Source organism: Podarcis gaigeae, assembly GCF_964106915.1.
Source record: "Podarcis gaigeae genome assembly, chromosome: 9".
NCBI classification, from domain to species: domain Eukaryota; kingdom Metazoa; phylum Chordata; class Lepidosauria; order Squamata; family Lacertidae; genus Podarcis; species Podarcis gaigeae.
The window spans coordinates 62,802,063-62,822,688 of NC_139685.1; the positions used below are offsets into that span (position 1 = coordinate 62,802,063).

Genomic DNA, 20,626 nt, shown 5'->3' on the forward strand with positions numbered 1-20,626 from the left:
AAAGGTTGTTACCCTAAAACAGGTGTGTAATGCTGATGCGAGATGAAATGACCCAATTTACCTGAGCCTCATATTTCCACGCTGCAGACATTACTGTGAGTAACGTGGAACCTTGCCATTCAGAAGTAGTTTCCGTTATCTCTGGTAATGTATTAATCCAGCATAAAATCCACTTTTGATCCTTCTCTTTCTATAAAAAATTAACCTTAGAAATTCACATGAAATTCTTTTCTCCCAGCCCCCTCTGAAAATCCATTTAACTTCCTTTTCATTATGGAAATTCAATTCCAGGCATTTCCCTCCATTCTTGTGTGCATAAAAACTTAGTTGGAGCTGAACATCAGCACAGGCGGGGGGAAAATCCTCATTCCAATATAAAATATAATTTTGGCTCAAGTTATAATTTAAATGTGATGGATGATCAGTTTCCTGCATTAGATTGCAATAATATCCTTACTATCCCTGGTAATTCAGCTTTCAGAGGAGAAAGTCATTTTTAAAATTAGAAATAGCTGCGGAATGAGATGATGCTTTCGTTCTTTCTTTCATTCGTACCCTCATACTGTTACCATGAAAGAAAGCCCAGCTATAACCAGTTCTGTCAACTTCATTGGGGTCAAGGCATCACCTTGTTTCCCCAATTTACAGCACTTTTATTCTGTCCTGCTGACAATGTGCTTAATGAATGCAAAGATATTGTAGCAATACTGGCCACTTCAAAGATGTTTCAGTGCAAAGGGATTCAGTATAATTACTGCAATCCAGCTTCCGTGTGATAAGAATATGGAAAGTACTGGCACACAGAAGCAATTTTTCCTGTGGATGCCACAACACCTGAAAGGCAGTCATTAAATGGATGTCCTGTGACTGGTAGCCTGGTGGCTGGTAGCATGGGCATGGAAGTTCCTTGTCAGAAAGGTCATATCATGAACAATTTCCATACTTGGTTTGTTGGCTGGGAAATATCACTCTTGCTAGGGGTGTGTTGCAAAAGGTCCTAGCTTCATAGCCCAGACAAACTCTGTGGAAGAGAAGATGGAGTCCTGCTTAGGGTACAGATTTATATCCATTACAAACCCTGCTGTGGAAGAGAGATGCTCTAGCTTCTTCTTTTTTTGTATGTGCAGAGGCCATAACTCAGTGGAAGAGCACATACTTTCTATGCAGAAGGTCCCAAGTTCAGTCCTTGGCATCTACAGGGCTGAAACCCTGGAGAGCCAATGAAAGTCAGTGTAAGCACATTGTAAGAGCCTTTATACTGGATCAGACCAAAGGCCTTTCTAGCCCTGTTCTCACAGTAGTCAACCAGTTACCTACAAGCAAGACATGTTCAAAACATCACTCTCCCAGCAACCTGATCCCTTGCTGGCCTACAACTTTCAACAGTCCAAGCCAGGTTGGTCAATGAACAAGAAAGATGGGAGCTGTAGTCCAAGAACAACTGGATGGCACAACATTGACATAACCATAGTGCAGATAATACTGAGCTGGATGGATCAATTATATAACTTTATATTTATCTATATCCCGCTTTTCCACCAAGAAGGGAGCTCCATAATATCCTGTGGGTTCTGGCTGTTCCCTCCTGGAGACCATAGGATTGCATTCTTAACCTGACTCAAAGCAGCTGGTTCAAACAGGCATTTGCTTTGCTTTCCATCAAGAATTCCCCTTTCCCTTCTTTGCAGGCCTTAACCATAGTTTAAAAATAGATCTGCTCTAACGCTAGTCAGAGCAAGACATACTGAGCCAAACCTTGGTTTAGTGAGACAGCACGCATGTGTCGGCTGTCAGTAAGGAGTTTGCAGGCGCTTTGGGTTTCTGCCATCACTGCGTCTCTCCCCTCACTAACCATGGCCTCTATGCATGGTATGTTCTTTCCTGTAGCTTGTGGTTAGTGAGGAAAGAGCTTCATCACAAGTCGCAGTTTGGACATCATGCTGAACCTAATTTTAGCTCAGCACAGTGCAGCAGCAAAAAAACCAACAACAACGGATCAGGGCGCAGCAAAGTTGCTGTAGGTGTGTGAATCAGCTCCGTGAGCAGGGATACCATAATAACTAGGTTTTTAAACCAGGGTTCGAAGTCAGTTTGAAAACTGATTTGATATGGAAACTCATTAGCAACATTAATAACAACAACTGTTATTATTGCTTCTCAAAATTGACAGAGCCATGTTCATAGCTGAACTCTTGTGTAGGTCCCTTAAATGTGAAGAGAGTTATTGATACAGTGGTACCTTGGGTTACATACGCTTCAGGTTACATACGCTTCAGGTTACACACTCTGTTAACCCAGAAATATTGCTTCAGGTTAAGAACTTTGCTTCAGGATGAGAACAGAAATTATGCTCCGGCGGCGCAGCAGCAGCAGGAGGCCCCGTTAGCTAAAGTGGTGCTTCAGGTTAAGAACAGTTTCAGGTTGAGTACGGACCTCCGGAACGAATTAAGTACTTAACCTGAGGTACCATTGTACTGTCAGCCGCCCAGAGAACATTGTTACTGACTGGAAAGTAAGTAAATAAATAAATAAATAAATATTGTACAGTAGGTATTCCTGAAAGTTTATGTCCATACCCTTCAGCGAATTTTTTAAAAAAGATTATTCACTGAGCATTATCCATATTTATTTTTAAATGATAGCATTTTTAGAAAAAATATATATAATTAGATTTAACAATTAAAATGCTGATTCCCCCCTCAACATTCCAAACTGCATATCTAATGCAATTGTTCTACACCAGATGTCCCTTTTCTCTCAACTATTATGAGTCATCTCCTTTGCTAAAAATTGTAATTAACCTAAATATAAAGTAACTTAAGTATGCATTAGAAATGCAAAATACAACTGGTAAATGTAACCCCAGACCTTTATGATTCACTGAAGCTTAATCATACATGTGCACAGCTTAATAGAATTTATTATTGCACGTTAGGAAGAATATATAAATAATCATGAGGAATAATGGCTATTATAAATTAAAGGATTATTAAAGACTACATAGCTTAATTGTAAGCATCTGTTTAAAAGACTCAGATCAAGACAGCACATTAAGTGTCTAAACACACACAAACAAACATGGACACTAGTACTTAGGAGCATATTACATTACCCTAAATAAATTATTTGCATGTGTACTTTTCACCAGTTGGCCAGAATGTATTATGTCTGGTTGTGAGTCACTTTAGATTGCCTTGGGCAAGATAAAGCAACTAACAAATTTAATAAATAATAATAATAATAATAATAATAATAATAATAATAATAATAATATGGGCAGATATACCTAATCCAAGAAGAACTACCACTCACTGTGTGTATTCTACTATAGCATCACAGACAGTAGAGCCTATTGATCAGGGGTCAGCAAACATTTTCAGCAGTACAAATTGAGGTTTATAGGTTTGACATACAAATTGAGGATTATAAGTTAAAATTGGTTAATTAAAACGAATTAAATATAATAAGGCAAAATTTGGGGACAAGAACTTGCTGAGCTAACAATTGAAACTGGAATACAAGAAGGGGAGGTGTGGGGAAGTCAGGGAAAGATGTTATTGAAAATAAGGAATGTAAATGCTATGTGTTTTTAATTTTTCTTTTGTTTTTTCTTGTTTTTTGAAAATTTCAATAAATATCTTTTTTAAAAAAACATTTTCAGCAGGAGGCTGGTCCACTGTTCCACAGACCTTGTGGGGGGCCGGACTATATTTTTTTCAAAAAAATTATGAACGAATTCCTATGCCCCACAGATAACCCAGAGATGCATTTTAAATAAAAGCACACATTCTACTCATGTAAAAACATGTTGATTCCTGGACCGTCCGCGGACTGGATTTAGAAGGCAATTGGGCTGGCTCCAGCTCCCAGGCCTTAGTTTGCCTACCCATGCTATTGATCAAACTAGACGTTACTTTGATTGCATAGTTAGCAACCACGTCAAGCACAGAGCACCTGATTTTCACTGGCACTTGTGTGCATGGATGGGGAAGGAAGGTTAATGGCCTTAGGCTGAAACTCTCCCATTGATACCAAACAAGAGTTACCCAGGTATCAGGATTGTAGCTGGGGAAAGAAGGATTAAACCTCTTCTCCCTGCAATTGGTGGTCCTAATTGTAATTAGAGGAGGGGGTCTTGCTCAGTCGGATAACACATACTTTGCATACAGAGAGTTTCAAGTAGAATACTTGGAAACTGTAATTAAAAGAGTTCCAGGTACTTCAGCAGAATGCTAGTTTAGATTTTAAATGACTCTGGAGAATCAGGGGAAGCTTCCTTGGTTCTGCTGTTGTTTTGTAGTAAAGTAAAAGTAAAGGGACCCCTGACCATTAGGTCCAGTCGTGACCGACTCTGGGGTTGCAGCACTCATCTCACTTTATTGGCCGAGGGAGCCGGAGTACAGCTTCTGGGTCATGTGGCCAGCATGACTAAGCCGCTTCTGGCGAACCAGAGCAGCGCACAGAAACACCGTTTACCCTCCCGCTGGAGTGGTACATATTTATCTACTTGCACTTTGACGTGCTTTCGAACTGGAGAATCAAGGGAGGCTTCCTTGGTTCTGCTGTTGTTTTGTGGTAAATGTTCACCTAAATGAGTACATCAAAGGTTCATATCATCTTAACTATTTAAAATAACTGTAGTACTGATGATCAGAGGCACAGAACAAACAAACACAATTGTGACAACAGTACCAGCAGTTTGCTTTATCAGTTAGATTGCATCGTCAAGCAACTTGTTAAGGATTAGAGTGAATGAATTGCTGGATCCTGGCCAAGAATTCCAGCTCCTCACTATTGCAAATGAAAGATCTCCTGTATCAAAAGTGGGCATTCTTTGCCCTTCTTTGCCCTTCCACACAGAATCATGGGGAGAGGGCTAGAAAGCACAGCCAAACTCCTCCCCACAAAAGTTATTAGAACAAATAACTAATAATGCATGCATAGAGATTCCAGTGAATATCCTTACATCTTAATTAAGAGATTTTACCAGACCTCAGTAATGTACAGTTAAACAGGAGAATTTAAAGAAACAAGGATGATTTCTCCTTGCACATTTTCAACTGCCTTTGCCACTTTGCAGTTCTCTTCTCCTCACGCTGTCACTGTGAGTTATTCTCACAGGAAACACTGAATATCAAAGTCAAGTTCCCTTTTCTGTACTAAGGACTTGGCACCGAGTTCAGGGCATGAAATTTCCCTTTAGCTTACATGATAGTGTTAATCACAGGTGAGCAAGAGATGAAAAATTTATTGAACGGATAAATGATGCAGGGCTTAGAAAAATTTGGAGCAAGATATTTTGACCCTGGTCCAACAATGGACGTCAGCGTGTGCAGCAAGTAGGCTTTCCTCTCTCCCTGTTAGAGGAAACAAACCATGTGTGCTTCCAGTGCCTTTTCAAAACATTTATAATAGAGTACTAGCTTTGTAAATCTTATGACAGTCATATTTGCCCCAAGTTGGGGGTGGGGGGGAGTTCCACGGCACAAGCAAAAATCCTTGCACTAATGAATGATCGGAGTGGATATCACCCATTCTTTCCAATCTTACAGTAAATATCAGTGTACCTCACATGTTATAAGAAAGATGCCATTTCAGTTGGTAGCAGCTGGTATTTACTTTATTGAGTGGGAGGGTGGGTTCATACATCCATGCTCAGCCCTTGATATTACATTGCTTGATTATTCAACCCTTTATGCATAACTGCACTGGAAAACATTGTTGGCATCAAGTGATAACAGGGACCTGTATTTGATTTGCAGCACTTAATACTGTAGTCTTCCAATTATGAACAGGCATGTTTAAACAGAAGATTTGGGAACCAACAGGCTCTCAACTACATGGGGAGCATTCCTAAGAAATAGATGGCATGTGAAATCGCACTGCAGTTTACTTCATAGTATCATTGCTCTGGAGATCAGGACTAAAGAAGATAGAAGATAATCACATGAACATGGGATAACAAACCTGAGATAAGAACTCCGAATAATCATCATCAGTTTACCAACTTAATCATCAGACCACATTAATATCCAGAAGCTCAATATTAAAATACATAGCCTCAAAAGAACTTGCCTCATGTAAGAAAACAACTCACAATATTTATTATATAAATAAGCTCTGATGAAGTATTTTTTTGTATAGGGCTTTATTTAGAAGTAGCTTTATTTCTAATAAAGCTTTATTTCAAATAAGGGACACGGGTGGCGCTGTGGTCTAAACCACAGAGCCTAGGGGTTGCCGATCAGAAGGTCGGTGGTTCAAATACCCGCGACGGGGTCAGCTCCCATTGCTCGGTCCCTGCTCCTGCCAACCTAGCAGTTCGAAAGCACGTCAAAGTGCAAGTAGATAAATAGGTACTGCTCTGGCAGGAAGGTAAACGGCATTTCTGTGCGCTGCTCTGGTTCGCCAGAAGTGGCTTAGTCATGCTGGCCACATGACCCGGAAGCTGTACGCCGGCTCCCTCAGCCAATAAAGCGAGATGAGTGCCGCAACCCCAGAGTTGGTCACGACTGGACCTAATGGTCAGGGGTCTCTAATTAGGTTTACAATGAAATGGATTTTTAGGTGAATATTTTTTTATTATGACAAAAGTTGCAAAGTTGGGTTTCAATTTAGTTCATGTTATGAGATGAATGGCAGTAAATAAACTTCTTTTTAATAAAGCAACATGTACAAAGCATGCCTGCAAAATTAACAGTGAAGAAAGATGAAAAATAGCTTTGGAGTTTGTCAGTGAATATCCACTTTACTTGTCTGTTCCAGCTAACTTTATGTGGATCATGGCCTGGAAGAGTCTCACCAGAACTTTTACACCCCCAGGGATCCATCATTTATATTCTTTTAAAAAGCCTCCCGTAAAGTCTCACCTTTCCAAAAGCTATTTCAATAAAGTTTTATTTCCACCTCTATTTCAATTGTAATTTGACCTTGATTTCTAAATTTCAAGAAGGTTATATCAAGAAGATTCCCTTTGAGAAGTCTGGTTTTTAAAAACATTGGCATTGTGGAGCATTTTTTCGACATAGTGAAATAGTTTTTGGTGCATGTCCCTTAGGATTATTCCCCTGCTCCCCCTGTTGTTCTCATGATCCCTGTGGGAAGGAATTATTACAAAAGAAGCCCGCCGCTTCCAAAAGATAGAGCTGCAGAACATGAATTAAACTATATGTCTTCCTGCTGACAACTGGGCGATCTGATACATGGCTGCGTGCCTCCCCTCTCTTCTAAGAACTGTATGTCTTGAAATGGAGGAGGGAAGAATGTAGCTACTTGGCCCCAAATGAACTGCTGAATGACAGCAATTGTACATTTTCTTTTCTGGTTGAGCAGGAGCTGCCTACTCTTATGTGTACATGTGTGTGCACACAGACAGAGTATTCTGTGAGTTAGCACAGTAACTTAGAATCATAGAATTGTACAGTTGGAAGGGACCACAAGGCGCATCTCAGGGGCAGCCCAGTCCGTTCGCCACCTGAGGTAAAACAGGAATTGCTGCCTCCTGCCCCCTGCCCCCTGCTTCTTCTGTGCCCCTTTCTGCTCCTCGTCACTTCTGCCAGTAGGAGCTGAGGCATTGCACAAAGTGTTGCCACTCCGTTTCTCTGCCCAGAGGTGGAGAAGATGAGTGGGAATGCTGCACACTGGAACGCCTCCCTCTCGCTGACAACAGTGGGGTGTTCTGATAGCAGCAGCAGCAGTGGGGCAGGCAGAGTGCTTCCTCTTGTGCTTCCGCTGCCTGAGGTGGGTGCTTCACCCTGCCTCATATGTGGGCCAGCACTGTGTCATCTAGTTTAATCCTCTGTGATGCAGGAATCGCAGCTAAAGAATCCCTGACAGATGGCCACCCAACCTCCTCCTGAGCATCTACAACCTCCTGAGGGAGTCCATTCCACTGTTAAACATATTTTAATAATAATAATAATAATAATAATAATAATAATAATAATAATAATTTATTTATACCCCACCGATCTGGCTGGGTTTCCCCAGCCACTCTGGGCGGCTTCCAACAGAATATTAAAATACGATAGGTGTACTGGTCTGGCGGGAAGGTAATAATAATAATAATAATAATAATAATAATAATAATAATAATACATTTTTATTTATATCCCGCCCTCCCCAGCCAAAGCCGGGCTCAGGGCATTTCCGTGTGTTGCTCTGGTTCACCAGAAGCAGCTTAGTCATGCTGGCCACATGACCCGGAAGCTGTACGCCGGCTCTCTTGGCCAGTAAAGCGAGATGAGCGCCGCAACCCATTTTATCTACTTGCACTTTGACGTGCTTTTCGAACTGCTAGGTTGGCAGGAGCAGGGCCCGAGCAACAGGAGCTCACCCCATCGTGGGGATTTGAACCGCCGACCTTCTGATCGGCAAGTCCTAGGCTCTGTGGTTTAACCCACAGTGCCACCTGCATCCCATGGTCCTTCAGATAGCCTGGTCCAAAACTCTTATGGGCTTTCAGGTCATCACTAGTACACTGGAATGGCTTCAAAGCACTCTTAACTTTGACCAGATCTTTCATATGTTCCTTACAAATGCCAATTTAATTGACATTCACACTACAGGATTTTTGTATTTTTTACACCAAGATTGTTATCTTCTGAGAAAAGCTATATTTTTATTTTTATTTCTTTTGTGTCCATAAATGTGTTAGGATTCGGTTTCTTCGTTATCAGTGACTGTAGCACAGATATCCGCAAACATGCAACTGTGCTCATAAAGAGAAGAAATATTATTCCCAATAAAAGAGAGCTCACCAGCAATTAATTTTCACCAGACATCTTGAGTTACCCCATCCAATTATGGAAATATATTAATTTTCTTTTCTTAGTGGAACAATGGATTAAGATATAACTTTGACTGATAAAAAGCAATCTTGCTCCTAAATTAATGTCCCCACTCTCTGTCCATGCCTAAACTACAAGTCTCCCTGTGGAAAGCACAATATTGCCCCTTTGATGAATGAAGCAACATAGTCAATTTATAGGAAGCAAATGTAATTCAGCAGCTCAGTTCTTTAATTTTGCCTGCAACCTGTACTCAGGCTTTCAAAATGGTATCTTCATGCAGCTGTGTAACTCACAGAATGGGCCTTCAGAGGAGGCTACTGTGGCTTCATTTTGTAGTAATCTTGTGAGCCTGGGCTGTGCAGCCAAGGCAGCTGTCAGATAAATATGGATTACTTTATATTGGGATCTTTCCTTGAGATCATTTATAGCCACCAGACAGATACAGCAGTCCCTAAAGTACAGAGCTCAATGCGAAAACATTTCACCTCTAGCCACAAGCTTGATGCTGCTGTCAGAAACTGTGTATGCATATGGAAGTCTGCAAATCACCCAGGAGACACCTACAGTATGGATTTTTCAAATTCAGTTGCTACATAGGAATTGCCTGGGTGATATTTCTACTTTCCACATGCAATATGCAGCTGCTAGCTGGGTGCAAAACTGTTTGATCTTCCCTAGCACTCTATGTCTGCTTCTGCAGCAGTCAGCTTCCATACCAAACCTCACTATCTCCCATAGCATTGCCTTATATAAGATGAGGGTGCTAGCTGTTGCATAAGAGAAGGGCAAATCCAGATCTTTCATGGGTTTTTCTAAGAGACATATTTAGCATATAGGATGCCTTCTTCTATCCGTGTTCCCCTACTGTCTCCTCTCTCTTCCTGTTCCTAGCTCCTTATTTCCCAGATTCCACAACTTCTGTAGGGCTGAAGCTCCATCTCAAACATACTGAAAGACTTTCCTGCCCATTCAGTCACACCTATGCCTACCTGACTATGTTCAAACTGAATGGATCCATGAGCAAATAACAGGTCCAATTCAGGTGGTGGAACAAATCTGCATACTCCATTTACCATCAGTTGTACTATTCCTGGACCATCAGGAACTGTGAAGGAACTGTGACAAGGGTCTTCTATACTTCCACTGGACCTACCCCATGCTTGGAGCCTTGAAGGTGCAAGGATAATTGTCCTCATTCAGGACAGGAATCAAAACACAACGTTGGTCTTGGAAACATCATCTATAAGAATGTGTGTGGAGTAATTGTTTGCACTCCTGTTGTTAAAGTGGTGCTCAACACGAAACTTTGCCTTCAGATACTGGCAGTCTCAACCTCTTCCCCTTGTCACAGCTTTATGGTAAAATATAATGAATTAATTAAAAAAGGTAACAGCTATAGGAACTGAAGGTCTACTTTGAGCAAGCCTTTGCCATAAAATCATTGATGAAAAAAGGAGAAAAGGTACAGGGGGAATCCCTTCTCACTCACATAGTAGTTAAAACTTAACATTAGTTCCCTGTTTCAATAACCGTTGTAATAATTTACAGATAGCTTCTCCCAAAGTGCAGCTTCAAAAGGATGCCCCACTCAGTTTTTAATATACTCCAAGCCAGGAGGAAGAAAATCCGTCCAATTGAACTCTGCCTATGGTCTCTCTCAAGGGAAATAAACCTTTTAAGAGGCAGAGAGAGTTCTCTGCACTTGATGAACATAATGAGAATGGGACATCTCATCCAAGCAGTCCAGTCCCACTATAAAGTATTTAAAGAACGACAGAATTCAGATATAGCAATTAATCATCTTATTATTTATAGTACTTCAGGAGTAGCTCACACTACATTAATCAGGGATAACGTCTGCTTAATTAACAATGCTGCCAAAAATGTCCAACAAGCCCATAAAAATAGCACAGAGTTGAAAAAGAATTGCCAAGGGATTTATAACCAGGAAACAAGGCATCATTTTTATTCATCCAGGTGCTTCTCCAAGCTGAACTTTCAACACCATTTCCAAGCACTGTGTATGTTGCAGGCCCTAACAAATCAAAACTTATTGTTATGGTCAATAACCAGTATCTATGGACCTTACCTGTGGTAAGAACCTGGTAACTTGATGGTTTTCAGTGAGGCTGGCCTAACTCTGGAGACAAACAAACAAGGCAACTTCAGGGGAAGCCAAAATTCCAGGGATACCTGGTACAGCTAATTAAATGTGTTGGAGGAAAACATCTTGCACCTACAAGTTTGATGGAAGGGAAGGGCAGAGAGGCGGTAGAGCAGCTTGTCTGCTGGATGATGTGTTCTGCATTGTAATTAACACAACTGCATCTTTTGGGTCTGCAGTGACCACTCATGGCACACATAGGCACAGCATTATGTATTGATTTATCACCTTCCACACACATCTCAATATGATGTATAAATTCTATAAAAATGGCTGAAAAACAGTTTAAGACAACAGAGAAAATAGCAAATTTAAACAAAAACCAAGAACAAAACAGACACCCACAGCAGTGATTATTCATCCAGCTGGGAATGCTTAGAACAAAAATGTCTTCATTTGTTTTGTTTTGTTTGTTTTTGGAAAATGCAGATAATGAGCACCTGTCATATCTCAACAGAATGCTGATCCACAGAATGTGGACTGCCATACTAAAATCCCTGCTTTGAGTTACTGTGGAGTGGGCTCCTGAGATCTTCCAAACTTGAAGGAGAAGCTCTCCCGTAAACCACAGTGGACCTACTAGATATATAAAGGTTAAAGCAATCTCTTAAATAACCTGGGTCTGAGCTGTATAGGGCCCTATATGTTAGTACCACAACCTTGAACATGGCCCTGCAGCAAAATGGCAGTCAATATAAAAAACCACACAAGCAACCTAGCCACCATGTTCTGCACCAGCTGCAGCCTCCCAACCAATTTCAGGGGTAGCCCCACATAGAAAGCATTGCAGCAATACAATCTGGAAGTTGCCAGTGCAAGGGAGGAAGCAAAACAGAAAGAGATGCTGTTTAGAGACAACCCTTAGGAGAAGGACTGCAGATTGGACACTCAACTCTCTTTAGAACAAAGGTTCAAGGTTCACTGAGTGGGGAGAAAGAATCAAAAGCTCCTTCCTATGAACTAAAATGGAAAACAAGTACTTCATGCAGAAATAGAAAACAAGTACATCATATTCTGCTAGAATTGAAAACAAGTACACAATATCCTGGTTAATTCTTATTAATTTAATGTACCATTGTGTTATGGTGCTCAATGTACAATAAAATACGTGGAAAGCATTTAATTTACCTAGCGCAGCAAAAACCTTTGTACCAACCTTGACTTTCGATGCAACTAATCAAATCAGATGCAACTGTATAATATGTAAGAAGATACCTGGCCAGCTACAAGCACACACAATCTGATTTTTAGAGTGGGCATCCATATTTTACCGACTTTTACAAAATAGTTATTATCCAGCTCATAAAACTTTAAGTTTTTAATGAGAATGTCCAGTTGGTTAAGAAGTTCATGGCTCATAGAGCCGACTGGATTTACAGCTCCTTATTGCTCTAACTCACACTCTGTGGGATGCTGCTTTGTAAAAAGCAAATAAAAGTCCAGCTGATTCTGCTGTGCAACAGTGTTTTTAGCTCGCCTTCTTAAGTAATTAAATAATGCCAGGGCCTTTTTCAGTAGTAGCATGTTTATTAGGTAATCGTTCATAAAGTATGATTCTGTGAGCCCAAAGTGAAAGGTAATGGGTGCCTCCCACTTCTGTGACTTGAAAGGAAGTCTGGTAATTAAAATTAAGTGAAACCTTCAAGAGATATAGTAAGTATATGTCTACTTTGCATGTTAGGCACAGACAAATTAGAGCATAAGATCTAGTTTAAGAGGATGATGGTTTTTCACAAAATTACATGGCTATTAAAAGTTGGTTATATGCAAAGAGGTATTCTGATTTACACAAGCAAATTTATTTCAATTAGTATATGCAAATGATAATTATATCAAGTCAAAACAAATTTTTGAGAGCTTATATAATTATAGAAGGCATTAATGAATCTTTCAAGTTTAAATCTTCAGTTTGAAGACAAGTTGCTGAATAAAATATGGGAGGATGAAATTACTTCTATTATTTAAAGCAAGTCTTCAATACGATACAGTTCCAATTAGTTAATCAGTCTTAGTTACTATATGATCTGTGGACATCCATGCAAATGAAGGCAATAAACTTCTGTATCGTCAAGCTTAAGAAAAAGCAGGACAGAAAAGACAAAGCAAAGATTCAAATTCATGTATAAAAATGTTTTCTTTGAACTTTCTTGCAATGTAGATACTGAACGCATGGCACTATAAGTCAGTGGTACAGCACATGAATTGCCTGCAACAGGGCTAGGAATGTCCCCTGCTGAAACCCTAGAGAGCAGGTCAGTCAGTTTTGCTCATTGTGAGCTATATGGACCAATGGTCTGTCTCAGTATATGGTAGCTTTCTGTGTGACACTGGACATAATCCATAAACAGGGCCATCTGGTGGGAGACCACTAGCACATGCAAGCCTCTAAAACTACAGTTTGCATTCTAACATTCCTTCCACGAATAGAAAGTGGTACCCATTTCCATTGCAGCCCCCTGCAGCAGACCCCCAATTGCTCCTGTGTTTGGGGGAGCCATTAAGGATGGTGGAGGCTACAGGCTGAAGGAGGAACTCAGCAAAAGCCGCTTTACAAGAATGGAGGAACAACTTAAGAGCAACATATTGAGTATGTATCTGTATACACAAGGGACGCGGGTGAGCCTAGGACTTGCCGATCAAAAGGTTGGTGGTTCGAATCCCCGCAACGGGGTGAGCGCCTGTTGCTCAGTCCCTGCTCCTGCCAACCTAGCAGTTCGAAAGCACGTCAAAGTGCAAGTAGATAAATAGGTACCGCTCCAGCTGGAAGGTAAACGGCGTTTGAGTGCGCTGCTCTGGTTCACCAAAAGCGGCTTAGTCATGCTGGCCACATGACCCGGAAGCTGTACGCCGGCTACCTCAGCCAATAAAGCGAGATGAGCACCGCAACCCCAGAGTCGGTCACGACTGGACCTAATGGTCAGGGGTCCCTTTACCTTTACTATCTGTATACACAGTGTACTTTTACTTACTTGGAGACAAATGAACAAGTCAATGTCTATCTAACAAAGCTTTACTCAAAACAAGTCCCCCTAAAAGATGAATAGCTCAAAAGGGTGAAGGGTAAATAAGGAAATAAACAAAATGCAAGGGCAAATGTAGTTTCTGGAGAAATGTAGCCTTCTAGAAAACCAATCTTTGAAACACTGACTTTGATCATGCTCAAGAAGTTTCTCCAGCTAAAGAAGTAAACAGCATTGCCTGTATGAGTTTGTGTGCTCATTTTGAAACAGCAAAGAGTAAAGTGGCCCATTCCATACATGACTGTTCTATTTAACTTAATGCCTTGAATAATGCCTGTTCTGCTCCATCTTACCTGGCAACAGAGGCAGCAAAAGGGTCATTCAGCGCACATTTAAAACTCTCTCGAAATTTAAATGTTCTGGTTACCTGGATAATAGCATTGTCTCCATCCAAGTGTGTTAAAATGGTAATGAAAAATATTATAGCTAATGCTACCTGCGGTTTTGATCCTTTAACTCGGCATACTCCTGACAACTTCAACACATTCTGAGTCCGAATTTTATCATCAGCGGTGCCCAAAGAAGGAATACTAATGATCTAATGTGGCACTACAATACTTTCCAAAATGAATCTATCAATCAAGAAACCAATAAATTACTCAGGTGCATTATGGCAGCACTTTTTAATGTTTTGTTAGTATTCATCCCATGAATGAAGACAGTGTTTGAGTGCATGCAGTATCATTCATTGTCAGCAATGCAAAGCGATAAAACACTAGGCTAATAAGTCATGAACAGTGTTGGATAAAATGTGTTGTCTCTTCAACAAGTGCAGAGAACTTATGTGCAATTATGCATGCCCAGTGACAGTGAGCAATTTATCTTTGTTAAGATTCCAGAAGGCTTAACTTTCCATTGCCACAGCCATTCAAATGAGTGGGAAACTAGGGCCCAATCCCTGTATATGTTACCTGAATATCACCAACTATACCTGTGGCTTTAACTGAGCTACAGTTTAGCTTAGCAATGAAAGTAAGATGCCCATTAATGCCAGAGTTCTTAAATTTAGACAACTTGTATTCTGTCATGTGTGTGGTATGTGCACAACTGAAATTGTCATATGACGTGGCACTTGCGTGTTCAGACCTTTGAACCTTCCCCTTAAATAAATTCAGACAAGACTCAAATTTTGGTTTGGTTTTTGGCAGAATTTAGGCCACAACTTTATTGATTACAGCAAGTGAGTGGTTGCATAGGCTCTGGTTCGACTAGCTCCCTGCACCGTGGCAGATAGCACTGACCCAGGGCACCAGCATAGGTCAGCCTAGGGTGAACACCTGGGAACAGGCTATCTCAGCCACCCAAATGCCCCCCTGGACTCAGGCACAGGCACAACCCCCTCTCAGGAGTTGACCAAATCATTGGGTACCTGCATTCCTTTAACAGAATACCCTTCACATAGAGATAGCGAGAGTGTTCTCCCATCCCTATCACCTGAACCAGAGCCTATCCACAACCTTACAAGTTGTGACAATTTGCTACACGGCAGGCGAAACCCAAATGGCACCAGCCAATCAGCTAAGTGGGGAAAATTCCTGACGTGCCCCTGTCCCAACGACAGTTGACACACAACGGCATAGCAAGGTCAAGCGCACAAGGCCTAAAAGTAGGAAGAGGTGGACAGGTGTTCCAATGCACGCACCGAAAGAGGAAGCTCTGGGTCACATGCATAGGTTTATATAGGTCTATATAGGTCCCTTGATCCGTTTAGCCTGCGTCCCATTGGCCTGATTAAACCCTTCATTAAACCAGTTGGGTGTTGTGGCTATCCAATCATAACTAACCCACAACACAGGGTTTGGTTGCCAAGTCTCACCGCAACATGTGCCCTCTTTAAGGGAGGACCTGATCTGCCAATAGTGTCACAGACGTAAGTACGGTAGGTCTACTTTGTCCAAAATAAGAAGTCACCACAAGCATGGATTTGTGGTGCATGGCAGCTTACCTTGGCCAAAGAGCTTTTGGACATTGATTGGGTAGTCTGCTGCCAATACGCCATCACTTCCTTTTATAAAATCTGAACAGAGACACACAAGCATATATAGGAATGCTTTGAACTGAGGCAAATCACTGGTCCCTCACCTTCAATACTGTCTACCAAAACTAACACCAGCTTTCCAGGGTTTTGAACAAGACTCTTTCCCATCCCTACTGCCAGGGACTGAACCTGTCTAGTTCTGCATACAAAGTTCTTCTGCCCCTGAGCCATACAGTTTTGCTCAGAGAGCAAATTTGGGACAATAGTAATTGTGGCTCAAGCACCATGTATCCACCAACTTTGAATATTATCCTGAACATTCTGACAGCCTTCCTGAAATCTAGGGAAGGTAAAAGAATTCATTTAGTACAATTTTCACAGCAGATTGATCTCATCCAAAGCCCCCAAATTTGATGTCAGATTGAAACAGAACTCCCATTTGGATCACATGCCTCTCTGGATTTTGCAATGCATTTTTGGTGCAAAAAGGGTACACAGAATTATGAAGGGGTTGGTTAGCAGAAGAAGATGCATACAAAATGTACATTTTATTGAGGACAGCATTGGAAAGTATTATTTTACATATAGGTGTTTATTTTATGTAAAAGGTGTGCACAAATGCATACAGTGGTATCCCAGTATGCAATAAGATGGGACAGGATGCTGTGACACACACAGTACAATGAAACAGGAAGCAATACACCTATGATTGAGTGCCAAAGACACCAAAACAAGATAAAATTAGCTGCTCAGCATATCCCTTCTGAAACCCCCAGGATTTTAGTCAAATCTGCTGTACTGTATTCTTTATCCATGACTATTTTAGTATGCTCATTGCAATATCAGTATTTCTGTGCAACTTAAATATCATTTTATGCTACACCACTCCTATAATCTCATCAAATCTTGCTAACCCAAGAAATACTATCCAAATGCTGTAAAGACTCTTAATACAATGCTGCATTGTGGCTCTGACAAAGAGTATGGTAGATACAAAATTGCAAAAGGAATTCAGTTTCCTCTTTCTGGATGTATAGAATTAGAAAGCTGTGGGCGGGACACAACAATTTGAAGAATTCCTTGAGGAGCGCTACAAAATAGTTTGTATAGTTTCCCTGTCCACAGGAGCATAGGGCTTATCTATGAACTGTCATGACAAGAATGGAAACCTCATGGTTCATAGTTCTCTTCTCTTTGACCTCTGAAATCTTAATACACAAAAAGTAATCTTTTTACTATTATTTATTAAATTTGCATACTGCCCTTCATCCGTAGATCTGAGGGCGGTTCACAACATAATATGGGCTCCTCCTGCTCTGGATGGTAGGTCACGTACTAATGGCTTCAAGTTACAAAAAAGGAGATTCCAACTTAACATCAGGAAGTAAGGGTTGTTCAACAGTGGAATGGCCTCCCTTGGGAGGTGGTGGACTTTCCTTCACTCGAGATTTTAAAGCAGAGGTCAGATGGCCATCTGTCATGGATGCTTTAGTTGAGATTGCTGCATTGCAGAGGGTTAGGTGACCTTTGGAGGTCCCTTCTAACTCTATGATTCTGTGATGTGTTATCTATTCAAAAACTATTCAGAAGCTGCCAGTACACAGTCTTAAGGGTAATTGTTTTAGTATAACATCTGACAGCCACCACAGTATTTTTAAAGGAGACAAAAATATTATTCTTGCAGTTTGTGCAGGCATACTATCTCTCAAATACATACTGATGTACTATATTTACTTCTATTCAACTTTCACTTTCAGTTTGTAACACAAGTAATCAGAAGTATTTTAAATACATACAGGCATATATTTAACTTGTGAATCATTTCTCTCTCCCCCCCCCCCCGACAAAATCCTGATGGCTTCATTATCTTCATACTGTTATGCACTTCCCAAAATAATTTCCATTTATTTTCAGAGCATATTCAGACATAAACTGGAAATGAATATATTTGGCACACATGTATGAGCCACCAAACTGGTGATAACAAGAGAAATAAAGTGCAGAGAAGTCCATGTGATCTCTGCGTTCTTGCCCCTTCTCCTTCCGCTAGCTTTAAAGGAGTACAGATTTCCTGTCCTGGGGAGGACAATGGGTCAGTGCCATGGAAATGAGAATGAGAAGAAGTATTAGTGAGTACAATATATCAAGTGGCAAGGGAAGAGACATATCATTTTATGAGACCATATTCGGTAGTCCTGTAAAACCTGCTCCCTGCGCTGCAAGCCCTTTATCACCTGGCCTGGGAGGGCAAGACCCTGACTGGCTCAAGCTACAAAAGCTGAGGCTGCTGAAGAGGCCAGAGACCATCTTGGCTGTCTCTTAGCAAAGGCTCAGATCATGGAGCCTGAGCTTTCACAGCTGCCACTCGCCATGAACCACCATTGGAAGGATTGGCAGCAACGGCAGCCAATATGTTCTATGCTTGTGATAACATTTTATTCTCTTGTTAATTATGCTGTTTGAAATGTGCGTTTTAGATTTCACTTTGGCAATGATTCCTTTTGAAATGTTTTAAGATAATTTTTTGGGTTCATTTTGCTGTGTTAAATGTGCATTCTGTAGCTGACCGCCTTCATAATGTTTTCTTTTGAAATCTTTAAGATAATGTTTTAGTTTCCTGTTAATAAATGCTGCTTTGAAAATATCCTTTATATTTCACTTTCTGCAGTAATGTTTCCTTCTGTGTTCTTTTATTTGATGTTTTAATGTGGGTTGTAAACTGCTTTTAAAAATCATAAAAATATAAAGCAATATAGATTATTAATATTATTATGTTGCTATTATTATGTTATTATTATTATTATTTTAGGCCACATCTACTTTCAAATACTTTATATACCTAGACCCCCAATTTGATTTTCTTCTTCCCATTCTGTCTTAGCCTTGGTTCTAAGAACATAAGGAGAACCCTACAGGGTCAGATCAAAGGCCCATCAAGTCAAACGTTCTGTTCTCACAGCTGCCAACCAGATGTCTATGAGTAACCCTGCAGACAGGGCCTGAGCACAACAGTGCTCTCTCTATTCAAAAATGCCAGCAACTGCTACTCAAAGCCACACTGAAGTGTCAAAAATATTCATTGTGGTTCTCCTCTTTCTGACATTGTTTTCATACTTGTGTCAGAGCCACTGACAAGATTTGTGGTAAATCTCACTATGCCTGGTTTTGCTAATTATACTTTCATGTTTTCCTCCTCCTGGACTTTTTTCATTTTTTTCTGCATTTTAAATCTTTTATCTGATCTTCTTCTCTTGACCACATCTGCTCGCTATTTTAATTCTCTTTTTTCAACCTCCTTCTTTGACCATTCTTTCCACGATTCCTTCAGATGCCTTTGGTCTATATATTTTGGGTAATAATTCTGCTGTCTCTCTTTTATTACTACCACCTGATTGTAATATTATGCCTACTTCTTCCACTTTAACAAATTAGTTTTGCTTTTTCCCATCATTTTCTCAGTTGTCCTCTGATCCAGTTCCCTCTCAATTTTAAGTAAGTGATGCTGCATTTTATCTCCCTCTCCCTCTTCTGGCTATAAGCATGCAACTGTTTCCAAAATTCTTTTTTAAAACTTACAGTGGTACCTTGGGTTACATACGCTTCAGGTTACAGACTCCGCTAACCCAGAAATAGTGATTCAGGTTAAGAACTTTGCTTCAGGATGAGAACAGAAATCGTGCTCTGGCAGCGTGGCAGCAGCAGGAGGCCCCATTAGGTAAAGTGGTGCTTCAGGTTAAGAACAGTTTCAGGTTAAGTACGGACCTCCAGAATGAATTAAGTACTTAACCCGAGGTACCACTGTATTTGGGTCCCTACCTCTTTCCAAATGATCACTATGCTTCTCTCCTTTTGCCTCCAAACTACTTCAGTAGATTACTTATTCTCTGTGCCTCCATTTTGTTTCTTCTAACTCTTTTTAGGCTGGAAACCTATTCACACTTACCTGGGAGTGAGCTCCATGGAGCTCCCAATATTTAATCAGCTGTTTCAACAATTCTCTGCTTCTTAGTTCTCTTGATTCATTGTGATACAGTGGTACAGTTATATACAATGATATACTGGCCAATCAGGACCTGACCCACAGCCAAAAGTCAAAATGGAGCTTCTCCCTGATTTTAAGGGCTCCTCGGGACTCAGCTATGCAACTGCAAATAAAACATTTTAAGTGTTTTGTAAAGTGCAATATACAAGTGTGACACTAGATGGCGATGGTGGGCTATGGCAAATTCAATATATTTTTCAAAACTTTCTTTTTTTAAAAAAAGCATTTTCACAGCATTTTTTTATGTGTGTGTAGATTCCACCTTAGGGATGTGGCAAGGTAACAAGCATGCATCATGTCACTTAGCAATAGCCCTAGGCCCTTAGACAGAGAAACTCCAGAAGCCTGCTTGACATCTAGCAGAGATGCCAATATTTCAAACATTAGAAAAAGGATGGAGTGCCTCTGCATTAAAGAAGGAAGATCTGACTTGGAATAGCTTATCTGGATTTTCTTGCATGCATTGTCAAGCAATATTTCTGGGATGTTGCAGATCACTCACTTTGCCCAAAAGCTATTAGATATCACTGAGACACACATTTCATGAGTGTGCAACCAAAACAAAAAAAGAAAGGAGGAAGGAAATTACTATTCAGTAATTCAAAAGCACTGAAAAGAGAGATGAGATCC

At 40.5% G+C, this 20,626-nt stretch overlaps 1 protein-coding gene across 7 annotated transcripts in view; it reads right to left on the reverse strand.

The window, feature by feature from the left end:
* GRID2 (glutamate ionotropic receptor delta type subunit 2) overlaps positions 1-20,626 on the reverse strand; it is an 835,972-nt gene that overhangs the window by 759,723 nt on the left and 55,623 nt on the right. The gene's annotated exons all lie outside the window — the stretch shown is intronic.